The sequence below is a fragment of the Rhinopithecus bieti genome, unplaced genomic scaffold, assembly GCF_001698545.2.
Source record: "Rhinopithecus bieti isolate Rb0 unplaced genomic scaffold, ASM169854v2 scaffold_68143, whole genome shotgun sequence".
Taxonomy (NCBI): Eukaryota; Metazoa; Chordata; class Mammalia; order Primates; family Cercopithecidae; genus Rhinopithecus; species Rhinopithecus bieti.
Genome location: NW_016825478.1, coordinates 52,423 through 65,238, shown reverse-complemented (window position 1 = coordinate 65,238; position 12,816 = coordinate 52,423). Strand labels below are relative to the sequence as shown.

The following is a 12,816-nucleotide window of genomic DNA, read 5'->3' as shown; positions in this document are numbered from 1 at the left end:
CCCTCTTCCACACGGTGCCTTCCCTACTGGAGTAGTGTGGGGTCCCGCAGGAAACCCTTTCCCTACAATTTTGTGTGTGTGTGTGTGTGACAGTCTCGTTCTTTCGCCCAGAGCTGGAGTGCAGTGGTGTGATCTTGGTTCACTGCAACCTTCGCCTCCCATATTCAAGCGATTCTCCAGCCTCAGCTTCCCTAGTAGCTGGAGTTACAGGCACCCACCACCACGGCCCATTTTTTTCTTTTTTCTTTCTTTCTTTTTTTTTTTTTTAGTAGAAACGGGGTTTCGACATGTTGTTGAGGCTGCTCTTGAACTCCTGGCCTCAAGTGATCCGCTTCGCTCGGGTTCCCAAAGTGCTGGTTACAGGCGTGAGCCACTGCGCCAGGCCCTCTCCCTGCATCTTTACGTGCCTGCAACGCCAAGAGGGAGCTCTTGGCCCCCGGGTTAGGATCAGGGCCCCAGAGGCCCAGGGTCAAGGCTAAGGGAGCATCCCAAGGACATGCATCCCTCCAAGGGGCTGCATCCAACAGGCATAGAAGAGGCTCCACTGGAGCCTGCTCCGAGTCAGGCTGGGGGAAAGCCAGTGGAAGTGCTTCTTGAAGAAGAGAGGAATCCCACCTATCTCAGGGGTTCTGTCCTGGCCTGCAGCCCTGGATCGTCAGGACTGGGCCGAGGCGGGTAGCAGACTTCACCCTTCCTGGCTGGGGCGGAGGGTGAGGGTCCTGCTTGAAGGGCCTAGCCCTGGGTTCCCAGCCTGCGGCTCCACTCTGTAGCGCCTGGCCCCGCCGAACCCCTCAAGGCCTGGCAGTCGCCCTCAACAAAGATGGCGAGGATGGCCTCAGGCGCGTTGCCTGTCACATCGCGCGAGATGCAGGGCTCCTCCCGCGCTGCTCTTAGACCCCTAGACGGTGGCCCAGCGGAGGAGCGGAAGGTGTGGTCTGTGGGGCTTCCTGACACCTGGTAGGCGCTCAGGCTCCTGTTGTGGGGCTGCGCGCTGGCGCTGCAGGGCGGAATGTTATCCGTTGCGGGAGCGCAACAAGCTAGAGGCCTCTAGAGCTTCCGCGCCGACCTCTTCGACATCAGGTGCGGTGGCTTCTAGGAGCAGTGTTATCGGTGTCCGCTGCGAGAGGTGCGTGCTTGGGGCAGGGCCGGGAGGTCCCAGGAAGCCCGGGGGCGGGAGTGGAGGAGCCTGGGCCCCCCGCCAGGCTCCTTCACCTGGGCGTCCCGGGCTGGGAGCCCGGAGGAGGTTAAAGGTCAACGGGCTTGGGGGCGCGAGGTTGGGGGACAGGTGGACGGGGCGGGGGGGACCCAGGATAGCCGAGGAGGAGGAGGAAGCGCATCTGCGGAGTCCCCTCCGTGGGCGAAGGCTGAGCCCGGGCGGTATCTATCTTTTTAGTGTTTATTTTTAATTTAAAAAAAATTTTTGAGACTGGGTTTGGCCCTGTCACCATGTTGGAGCGCAGTGGTGCAATCCTAACTTCTGAGCTCAAGCGATCCTCCCACCCCAGCCTTGCAAGTTATCTGGAGCCACTATGCCTGGCTAATTTAAAAAAAAAAACCGAGGCCGGTCGCAGTGGCTCACACCTGTAATCCCAGCACTTTGGGAGGCCGAGACGGGCGGATCACGAGGTCAGGAGATTGAGACCATCCTGGCTAACACGGTGAAACCCTGTCTTTGCTTAAAAAAAAAAAAAAAAAAAAAAAAGGAAAAAGAAAAAAAAAAAAAAAGCCGGGTGTGGTGGCGGGGCCTGTAGTTTCAGCTACTCGGGAGGCTGAAGCAGGAGAATGGCATGAACCCGGGAGGCGGAGCTTGTAGTGAGCAGAGATCGTGCCACTGCACTCCAGCCTGGGCTACAGAGCGAGACTCCGTCTCAAAAAAAAATGAAAAAATGTGCCCGTGCTCGGTGGCGCACGCCTGTAATGCCAGCACTTTGGGAGGCCAAGACGGGTAAATCACCTGAGGCCAAGAGTTCAAGACCAGCCTGGCCAACATGGTGAAACCGCATCTCCACTGAAAATATAAAAACTAGCCGGGTGTGGTGGTGCATACCTGTAATTCCAGCTACTTGGGAGGCTAAGCCAGGAGAATCGCTTGAACCCAGGAGGCAGAGGTTGCAGTGAGCTGAGATCACCCCACTGCACTCCAGCCTTGGTGACAGAGTGAGACTCTTGTCTTAAAAAAAATAATAATAACTTTTTTTTTTTTTTTTTTTTTAAGATATAGAGTCTCACCTCGTTGCCCAGGCTGGTCTTGAACTCCTGGCCTCAAGCCATCTTCCCACGTTAACCTCCCAAAGCGCTGAGTACTGGCATGAGCCACGCAGACACTGGGGGGCCAGAGCGGCAGGCACTGCACAGAGCTGGGCCCAGGGATTGGGAGGAGGGGACAGTTTAGACGTCCTGTGGTCAGCTCTGCCAAGACAGGAAGGTCCCTTGGTTTTCAAGGTTCAGATACAGGACAGGATGTGACAGGCCAAGGACGCCACGCCTGTTCCCCTCCTGACTTGGATGTGGTCAGGAGAGCAGTGGGACCGGGTGAGGTCTGGGCCACTTTTGCCTGGTCTGCATCCTCTTTTTCTGACTTTGTGGCATTCAGTACAGGAGGAAGAGAGGAGAGAACTGGGTGCTAGCGTGTGCCCCACTCAGTGTCCTAAGGAAAGCCCCCCAAAATCCCCCAACCAGCCTTCCTCTCTGTGACAGTTGGGTCATCTACCTCTTAGTCATCAGTCCAAACCTTGCCTCCAGCTGGGATGTGCCCCTGGGCTCGCTCATGTCTCAAGAGATATTGGGCCCCATCCACTCCGAGGAGGGACTCCTGGCCCCACTGGCCCAGGTGCACAAACCGCCCTGACAGTTGACCTGTCCTCAGCAAGTTATCTGTCTGTTTTGCTAAGATTCCCCGCTATGTGTCAGGGCTTGCACTAGGCCTGGGGGCACAGCTGTGCAGCACACTGGTCCCGCATCCCTTTGGGCGCCTAGGAGCTGAGACCGGCCCTTCTTTCCACAGTCGGGCCCCACCCTGGACATGCCGGTTCCTTCCAGCTTCAACGACAATGGCCAGGACTGGTGGCTGCGGCGTTTTGTCAGCCAGGTGTGGTATGAACAGGAGGTGACCCTGCTGGAGCAATGAACCCAGGACCTGCGCACAAGAGTGGTGGTGAGGCTTGGCAGTGCCCACTCCTATGCCATCGTGGTCAGTACAGCCAGGAGCAGGCAGGGCGGGTGGNGTTTTGCTAAGATTCCCCGCTATGTGTCAGGGCTTGCACTAGGCCTGGGGGCACAGCTGTGCAGCACACTGGTCCCGCATCCCTTTGGGCGCCTAGGAGCTGAGACCGGCCCTTCTTTCCACAGTCGGGCCCCACCCTGGACATGCCGGTTCCTTCCAGCTTCAACGACAATGGCCAGGACTGGTGGCTGCGGCGTTTTGTCAGCCAGGTGTGGTATGAACAGGAGGTGACCCTGCTGGAGCAATGAACCCAGGACCTGCGCACAAGAGTGGTGGTGAGGCTTGGCAGTGCCCACTCCTATGCCATCGTGGTCAGTACAGCCAGGAGCAGGCAGGGCGGGTGGGTGGGCATGGCTGCTGAACAGCCTTTCTCCTGGGGTGGGACTGTGGTGGGCCCTGCCCTGCCCTGCCCTGGGGGCTGTGCCCTGTGCCCTGTGTAGGGGGATAGGTGGCCTGATCTACCCCATTGGGATGCCATTCTTCCCGTCTGACTGGCAGGCCACTGAGCCCCATGCTGCAGTTTATGTGAGGGAGTGCCCAATAGCAGGGCCCCTCCTCATGCCCTGACCTGCCCCCCACCCTCCCCATATCCCCTGTGTCTACAGTGGGTAAATGGGGTCCATGCGCTGGAGCATGAGGGGTCTACCTCCCCTTCAAGGCCGACATCAGCAGCCTTTTCAGGAGATGCCTGTTGCCTGTTTTCCCGGGGCAGGAATTGAAGGGAGCCGCCCAGGCTGGAGTGGTTCAGCCGGGCTGTCACAAGCCTTTGAAGCTTCCCATCTTCAAGCCTGGCTGTTGGAGAGTGTGGGTTTGGAACTTGAGGCTAGGGGGTTCTGTTCTGTCCTGTGCCAGCCACAGCCAGCTTTGAATGGGCAGAGCAATGATGGGGGGAGGGTGTAAAAGAAGAAATGAACTTAGGAAAGAGAAGAGGAAAAGAGGCTTCAAGAACAGTCCAGGCCAAACATGATGGCTCATGTCTGTAATCCCAGCACTTTGGGAGGCCGAGGTGGGTGGATCACTTGAGGTCAGGAGTTCAAGACCAGCCTGACCAACAGATAGTGAAACCCCATCTCTGCTAAAAATACAAAGATAAGCTGGGCATGGTGGTGTGCGCCTGTCATCCCAGCTACTCGGGAGGCTGAAGCAGGAGAATCACTTAAAACCAGAAAGGGGAGGTTGTACTCCAGCCTGGGCTACAGAATGAGACCCTGTCTCTAAAAAAAAAAATAGTCTGTACTGTGGAGGCCTCGGGCGGGTGCTGGGAGCTCTGACCACAGGCTGGTCCCTCTGTTGGGTTTTTCTTCCCTTTATCCCTCCTGGTTAACTTGACCTGGCATAAAGGCTGTTTCTTCTAAGAGGCTGTCCCTGACTCTCCAGTCCAAGTTATGTGTATTGTCTTGCAGAGCCCAGTTCCTGCCACCACTTGTCATTTCCATTTGCAACATTTCTTTCATTGTTTCTTTTTCAGAGTCAGAGTCTTGCTCTGTTGCCCAGGATGGAGTGCAGTGGTACAATCATGGCTTGTTGCCACCTCAACCTCCTGGGCTTAAGCGATCCTCCCCCTCAGCCTCCCAAAGAGCTGGGACCACAGATGTGTGCCACCATGCCAGGCTAAGTTTAAATTTTTTTTTTCCCACAAGAAGAAGTCTCTTGCTCTGTCGCCCAGACTGGAGAGCAGTGGTGCGATCTCAACTCACTGCAACCTCTACCTCCTGGGTTCAAGCAATTTTCTTGCCTCAGCCTCCTGAGTAGCTAGGATTATGGGCAGGTGCTACCAGGCCCAGCTAGTTTTTTTTTTTTCTTGTATTTTTTTGTAGAGATGGGGTTTCATCATGTTGGCCAGTCTGGTCTTGAACTCTTGACCTCGTGATCCACCTGCCTTGGCCTCCCAAAGTGCTGGGATTATAGGTGTGAGCCACCATGCCCCACCTAATTTATACATTTGTTGTAGAAACAGGGTCTTGCTATATTGCCCAGGCTGGTCTCGAACTCCTGGTCTCTAGTAAGCCTCCTGAAGTGCTGAGATTCTAGGCGTGAGCCACCTTGCCCGGCACTTGCACCATTTCTCTGTGCATGTTTCTCCATTCCCACTCCCCAGGACCTGTGGCCTTAGATTTGAGTCACTACTGAGCACCTCGCACCAAGCCCCATGCCTACCTCCCAGCCTGCACTCCCTGTTTGCTTGATGCATTAATAAATATCCCTCCTGAATCTGCACCCATCCATTCCTGTGTTCAAGAGCTGTTTCAGAGAGTCAACCTCAGTTTTGGCAGTGTCCAGCCCACTGACCTCAGCTCTGTGTACCTGGAAGGGTGACTGCTCCTCTGGGGGGATAGGATTCGGAGGCAGGGGGAGAAAGAGTGGTGTTAAGAGAGCTCGGTCTAGGACTAGAGGATCATGTGCCCTTATGTAAAATACATCTCAAGTTAGGGAAGAAAGCAGCGGCTCCGTGTTTTGTTTTTTTCTTTTTGTTTGTTTGTTTGTTTTGAGACAGGGTCTTGTTCTGTGGACCAGGCTAGAGTGCAGTGGCATGATCTCGGCTCACTGCAGCCTCCACGTCCCGGGTTCAAGCGAGTCTCGTCCCTCAGCTTCCAAGTAGCTGGTGATACAGACATGTGCCACCATGACCAGCTGATTTTTGTATTTGTAATAGAGATGGGGTTTTGCCATGTCGGCCAGGCTGATCTTGAACCCCCGACCTCAAGTGATCTACCCTCCTTCGGCCTCCCAAAGTGCTGAGATTAAAGGTGTGAGCCATCATGCCTGGCCCCGTGTTGTGCTCTGATGAGGGAAGATGGGACAGAAAGGATGGGAGGGTGTCTGAGCCCTTCCTGGACTGACAGAACCTGTGTCTTCTGCCTTTTGTGGACAGGATGGTGATCGCTCACACCAAAGCCTTGGACCCTTCCCGGTCTGTGACCTTTGTGACCAACTCCAACTATGTAGCAGACAAGAGGGTCCCTACCCCATTTTTCCCCACCTTTGCCTGGCCTTGTCGTGAAGTCTGCTCATGGAAACAACTGGAAAGAACCATGCCAGTGTGGGATTTTTTATTTTGATTTTTTACTTGAAAAAATAGAGACAGGGTCTTGCCATGTTGCCCAGGCTGATCTCGAACTCCTGGGCTCAAGCAAACCTCCTGCCTCAACCTCCCAAAGGGCTGGGGTTACAGGTGTGGGCCACCGCACACAGCTGCAGCCAGTCTGTTTTCAAAGATGGTCTTTGGGTTAATGAGAATTCTCTCCCTGCTTACTTGCCAGGCAGTGTGGCTTTCTGAATCTAGGGAGGCTGGGCATAGGGAGATGGGATTTGTTTGCTTAGTTTGGACTTAGCGTTTTTTGCATTTTGATTTAATAGACTCATAAAATGTCAAAGGTTTAAGGGGGCTTGGAGTTCATCTGGCCCACACCTGGCTGATGAGAATCTCTAGGGGAAGTTTTTTTGATATGGCAGATCTCTGCATTCTGAGATCCTGATTCAGTAAGTCCTGGGTTGGAACCTGAGTTTTCTTTTTCTTTTGTAGAGGCAAGGTCTTACTCTGTTGCCCTAGCTGGAGTGCAGTGGTGCGATCACAGCTCATTGCAGCCTTGAGTACTATGGGCTCAGGAGAGAGAAGGAAGTCCTGTTTATTGTTGCTTCCAAGGTACTCTGCAATATCTGACACAGCATGCGCTAAATAATACCTATTGAGGGCATGGGTGAGATCTTAGAGCCATGTTTAATCACTCACTTTGTCCTGTTTTTTTTTTTTTTCTTTTTTTGAGATGCAGTCTTGCTCTGTCACCCAGGCTGTAGTCCAGTGGTGTGATCTCAGGGCTTCTCACCAAGGCCAAGATGGACCAGATACTACATGGCCTAGACAAGGTACTTGCCGTGGCCCAAGCCCCACCTGAGACCCCCTCCCTGTGGCCACAGGCTCCCACCAAATCCCTGAGCAGATAGTGCAGTGTTGCCAATCTGTGGTTTCACGTTGAACTAAGTATATTCTCATGTGCTGTTTAACTGGGTGCCTTGATGACTGCCTCTCTCCATCCTTTAATGACCCCTGTGGCCCATATGGCTCATGGGTAGAGGTGTGCAGGGCCCCAGATGCACCTTCTCAGGGTGCGCTTTCAGGACTCAGCTTCTGGACAGGAACAGTCAGTCATCACCTATAGGGTGGGACCAGGGCAGGGGCCCTCTTGGCTGCTGATGCCTGCTCACCTGACCCCTGGCATTGCTGCTACTCGCTATAGGTGACTGAGGAGTGTGCCCAGGGCACCTTCAAACTCAACTCCAATGATGAGGACATCCACACAGCCAGTGAGCGCCGCCTGAAGGTACGACCCATGGAGCCCCACCGCTTTCCTGGCCTCCCCTCTCCACGTTGCCCGGGGCATCATTCTGTTTACTTCGTCATTGGCAGACAGCAGGTGAGACCTCAGGACATGGGCCAGGCACGGTGGCTCATGCCTGTAATCCTAGCACTTTGGGAGGCTGAGGTGGGAGGATCACTTGAACCGGGGAGATGGAGACTACAGTGAGCAGAGATCACGCCATTGCACTCCAGCCTATGTGACAGAGCAATACTTCATCTAAAAACAAAGGAAAAAAAACCTGTTTCTTGAAGCTAGTNGCCTCTCTCCATCCTTTAATGACCCCTGTGGCCCATATGGCTCATGGGTAGAGGTGTGCAGGGCCCCAGATGCACCTTCTCAGGGTGCGCTTTCAGGACTCAGCTTCTGGACAGGAACAGTCAGTCATCACCTATAGGGTGGGACCAGGGCAGGGGCCCTCTTGGCTGCTGATGCCTGCTCACCTGACCCCTGGCATTGCTGCTACTCGCTATAGGTGACTGAGGAGTGTGCCCAGGGCACCTTCAAACTCAACTCCAATGATGAGGACATCCACACAGCCAGTGAGCGCCGCCTGAAGGTACGACCCATGGAGCCCCACCGCTTTCCTGGCCTCCCCTCTCCACGTTGCCCGGGGCATCATTCTGTTTACTTCGTCATTGGCAGACAGCAGGTGAGACCTCAGGACATGGGCCAGGCACGGTGGCTCATGCCTGTAATCCTAGCACTTTGGGAGGCTGAGGTGGGAGGATCACTTGAACCGGGGAGATGGAGACTACAGTGAGCAGAGATCACGCCATTGCACTCCAGCCTATGTGACAGAGCAATACTTCATCTAAAAACAAAGGAAAAAAAACCTGTTTCTTGAAGCTAGTCAACTAGCAGCACCAGCATCGCCTCAGAACTCCTGAGAAATGTGATGTGAAGCCCCACTCTAGATGGTTGAATCAGAGACTCTGGGGGTCCCCAGCAATGTATATTTATTTTATTTATTTATTCTTTTGAGATAGAGTTTCACTCTTGTTGCCCAGGCTGGAGTGCAATGGCGTGATCTTGACTCACTGCAACCTCCGCCTCCCAGGTTCAAGCGATTGCCTCAGCCTCCCGAGTAGCTGGGATTACAGGCATGCACTACCACGCCTGGCTAATTTTGTATTATTAGTAGGGACGGGGTTTCACCATGTTGGCCACGCTGCTCTCAAACTCCCGACCTCAGCTGATCTGCCCGCCTCAGCCTCCCGAAATGCTGGGATTACAGGTGTGAGCCACCATGGCTGTCCAGTAATGTGTATTTTTCATAAATTCTCCAGTCACTATGCCTGGTGGCTCACACGTGTAATCCCACCAGTTTGAGAGGTTGAGGCAGGAGCATCGCTTGAGCCCAGGAGTTCAAAACCAGCCTGAGCAACATAGCGAGACCCTGTCTCTAAAATTAAAAAAATTAAATTAGCCAGTCATGATGGTGTGTACCTGTGGTCCTAGCCACTCTGGAGACTGATGTGGGAGGATCCCTTGAGCCCAGGAGGTCAAGGATGCAGAGAGCCATGATTGCGCCATTGCACTCCAACCTGGGTGACAGAGCAAGACCCTGTCTCAAAAAAGCCCAAATCGGCAACAACAACAAATTAGCTGGGTATGATGCCGTGCGCGCTTGTAGTCCCAGCTATTCAGGAGGCCAAGGCTGGAAGATCCCTTGAGTCCAGGCTGCAGTGAGCTGTGATGGCCACTGCACTCCAGCCTGGGCAACAGAGCAAGACCCTGTCTCCTAAAACAGAAAACAAATCCTCCAGGAACATCTGATGCATGCTAAAGATAAGGACTCTTTGAAAACATAAAGGCCAGTAAAACCTACAGGCCAGTAAGCGTTAATAGTGTATGTAAATATTATCAGTAATTATGGAGAAGGTGGTTCAAGCTGAGAGTGAGACAGAGCCGAGTGGGTAAGAGAGGATCTGCCCAAGGCAGGGACATCCTGGCAGAGGGACAGGTCCCGGGTTTGACAGCTTCAGACCCCAGGGTGCCCAGGGCTCACCACTTGCCCACCTGTGCCCCCAAGTTCACTGAGAGAACGTGGGACAGGCCCTCAACCCCGACATACTGGCCACTGACCTCGTGTACTACCTGATCTGCAAAGAGGTGAGTGTGTATCAGCCAGGGGGAGGTTGAGGAGATTGGGTGCCCCTCAGAGGGTAGGGGAGCTCAGGGTGCAGGGTGCCCTGGCCTGGTGGCTCACACCTGTAATCCCAGCACTTTGGGAGGCCTAGGTGGGTGGGTAACTTGAGGTCAGGAGTTCGAGACCAGCCTGGTCAACATGGTGAAACCCCATCTCTACTAAAAATACAACAGTTAACTGGGCATGGTGGCACAGTCATAATCCCAGCTTCTCAGGAGGCTGAGGCAGGAGAATCGCTTGAACCTGGGAGGTGGAGGTTGCAGTGAGGTGAGATCGGGACACCACTCCAGCCTGGGTGAGAGAGTGAGACTTTGTATCAAAAAAAAAAAAAAAAAAAAGGAAGAGGTGCAGGCAATGGAGGCAGATCAGGGCATGGAGGAAGCTGCCTCAGTGCCACCTTCCTCCCCAGCACCCAGACGCCATTCTGCCAGGCCCACAAGGCCTCTGGGAAAGCCGTGTTCATGACTGAGTCCAAGGGGTCGCCCTCAACCAGTTGTCATTGCAGGAGCTGCACACCATCAGGTGCGGCACACCCCTTTCCTGACACTGCCTTCTAAGCGGCGAGCTTGGGTGCCTGGAGGCCTGGGTGGCCCGGTGGCCTGGCCCACCTCTTCCTCTCTCCCCAGCCCCCTATTCTCAGGTGACATGAGCCACGTGTGGGACTATGGGCACAGTGTGGGGCAGTATCATGCCCTGGGTGGCACTGCGTGCTCCGTCGTCAACAGGCAGATCCGCCAGGTGCGGGCACTATTGCAGGCACAGCAGGCTTAGGTCCTCCCATGCTTGGCCCCACATAAAGTGGGCACAAGAGGACGCTGCTGCGTGTTTCTTGCCCCAGCCTGGCTCCCTCATTGCTGCGCTTTCCAGGGCTGGCCAGTGGGGACAGTCAGGGACTGGAGAGGCAGGGCGGGGTGGCCTGTAATCCTAGCACTTTGGAAGGGCAAGGTGCAAGGATGCTTGAGGACAGGAATTTGAGACCAGCCTGGGCAACACAGGGAGACTCCTGTGTTATTACCTGTACCTAATAATAAAACAAATAATTAGTCCAGCCGGTGGGGCATGCCTGTAAGTCCCAGCTACTTGTAAGACTGCGGTGAGAGGATCACTTACGTTCAGGAGTGGAGCTGCAGTGAGCTATGATCACGCCGCTGCATTCCAGCCTGGACAACAGAGTGAGACCCTGTCTCTAAAAGAAAAACTTAAAAAAATAAAATGGAAGCAGAGAAAACTGGGCAAAGGCAATGAGAATCATAGATAGGAAGAGAAGAGGGGGCTCCTGTCATAGCCTCCACCTGGTCCAGGCCCTATCCCCTTCAAACAGGGTATCACAGTGACCTCAGGCCAGGATCAGTGGCTCATGCCTGTAATTCTAGCACTTTGGGAGGCCTGGGCAACATAGCAAGACCTCAGCTAACACATTGAAAAAAAAAAACAAAAACTCAAGCGGCACGGTGGCTCACACCTATAATTCCAGCACTGTAGGAGGCTGAGGCTGGTGGATCACTTGAGGTCAGGAGTTCGAGACCAGCCTGGCCAACATGGTGAAACCCCGTCTCTACTAAAAATACAACAATTAGCTGGGTGTGCTGGTAGGATCCTGTAATCCCAGCTACTGGGAAGGTTGAGGCAGAATTGCTTGAACCCAGGAGGTGAAGGTTGCAGTGAGCCGAGATCGCGCCATTGCACTCTAGCCTGGGTGAAAAGAGCAAGCCTCTGTCTTAAAAAAATGAAGAAGAGGAAGAAGAAACAGCCAGACGTGGTGGCTCACTCTTGTAAAGGAGGAGGAGAAGGGAGGAGGAGGATGGAACAGCTTCGCATGGTGGCTTACGCCTGTAAAGGAGGAAGGGGAGGAAGAAACAGCCAGGAACGGTGGGTCACACCTTTAAATGAGGAAGAGGAGGAGGAGGAAAAGAAAACCAGATGAGGTGGCTCAGGCCTGTGGAGGAGGAAACACCCAGCTGCGATGACTCATACCTGTAAAGGAAGAGGAGGAAACAGCCAGGCGTGGTGGCTCATGACTGTGAAAGAGGAGGAGGAGGAGGAAACAGCCAGGCGGGTGGCTCATGACTGTAAAGGAGGAGGAGAAGGAGGAGGAAACAGCCAGGCGGGTGGTTCACACCTGTAAAAGAGGAGGAGGAGGAGGAAACAGGCGAGGTGGCTCACACACCTGTGGAGGAGGAGGAGGAGGAAACAGCCAGGCGACGTGGCTCATGCTTGTGGAGGAGGAGGAAACACCTATGTGCAATGGCTCACACCTGTTGAGGAGGAAGGAACAGCCAGGCGAGGTGGCTCACACGCCTGTAAAAGAGGAGGAGGAAACAGCCAGGCGCGATGGCTCACATGCCTGTAAAAGAGGAGGAGGAGGAGGAAACAGCCAGGTGAGGTGGCTCATGCTTGTAGAGGAGGAGAAAGAAATAGCCAGGCAGTGGCTCCTGCATTTAAATGCTGAGGAGGAGGAAAAGAAAGAACCAGTCAAGGTGGTTCAGTCAAATGCACATTTGTCTCAGATGAGCAGAGGGATGACTTAGAATTCAGTAAAGTTTTTGGGGCTCACAAGGAATTTCCTAGCAGGCAAATTTGGTAGGAGGTATGTAGTGTTTTGTTTTTGTTTTTTCTTTTTTTGAGACAGCCTAACTCTGTGGACCAGGCTGGAGTGCAGTGGCATGATCTCAGCTCACTGCAACCTCCTCCACCCGGGTTCAAGCGATTCTCCTGCCTCAGCCTCCCGAGTAGCTAGGATTACAGGCATGCACCACCATGCCCAGTTAATTTTTTACATTTTCAGTAGAGACAGGTGTATCACCAGGTTGGCCAACCTGGTCTCTAACTCCTGACTTCAGGTGATCCGCCCACCTCAGCCTCCCAAAGTGCTGGGATTACAGGCATGAGCCACTGCATTTGGCCCCTCTCCCTATATCTTCATATGCCTGCAACCCCAAGAGAGGGCTTCTGGCTCCTTGGTTAGGGTCCAGGCCCCAGAGGCCCAGGGTCAAGGCTATGGCTCCATCCCAAGAACATTCTTCTCTTCAAGTCACTGCATCTGACAGGCATGGATGTTACAGGCTGGGGCCTGCTCAAATTCCTGC

General features: G+C 54.0%; 1 long non-coding RNA gene across 4 annotated transcripts; it reads left to right on the top strand.

The window, feature by feature from the left end:
- Positions 1-893: 893 nt before the first annotated feature.
- Positions 894-7,714, top strand: LOC108522681 (uncharacterized). Of its 4 annotated transcripts, none has more exons than XR_001883567.1 (4): positions 894-1,126; positions 3,005-3,190; positions 6,988-7,087; positions 7,459-7,714. It is a non-coding gene; the product is annotated as an uncharacterized LOC108522681 (long non-coding RNA). The 4 variants fall into 4 exon arrangements; XR_001883570.1 differs by lacking the exons at positions 894-1,126; positions 3,005-3,190 and adding exons at positions 3,353-3,498; positions 6,747-6,866 and having other exon boundaries at positions 6,994-7,087; XR_001883568.1 differs by lacking the exons at positions 894-1,126; positions 3,005-3,190 and adding exons at positions 3,353-3,534; positions 6,747-6,866 and having other exon boundaries at positions 6,994-7,087.
- Positions 7,715-12,816: the final 5,102 nt, after the last annotated feature.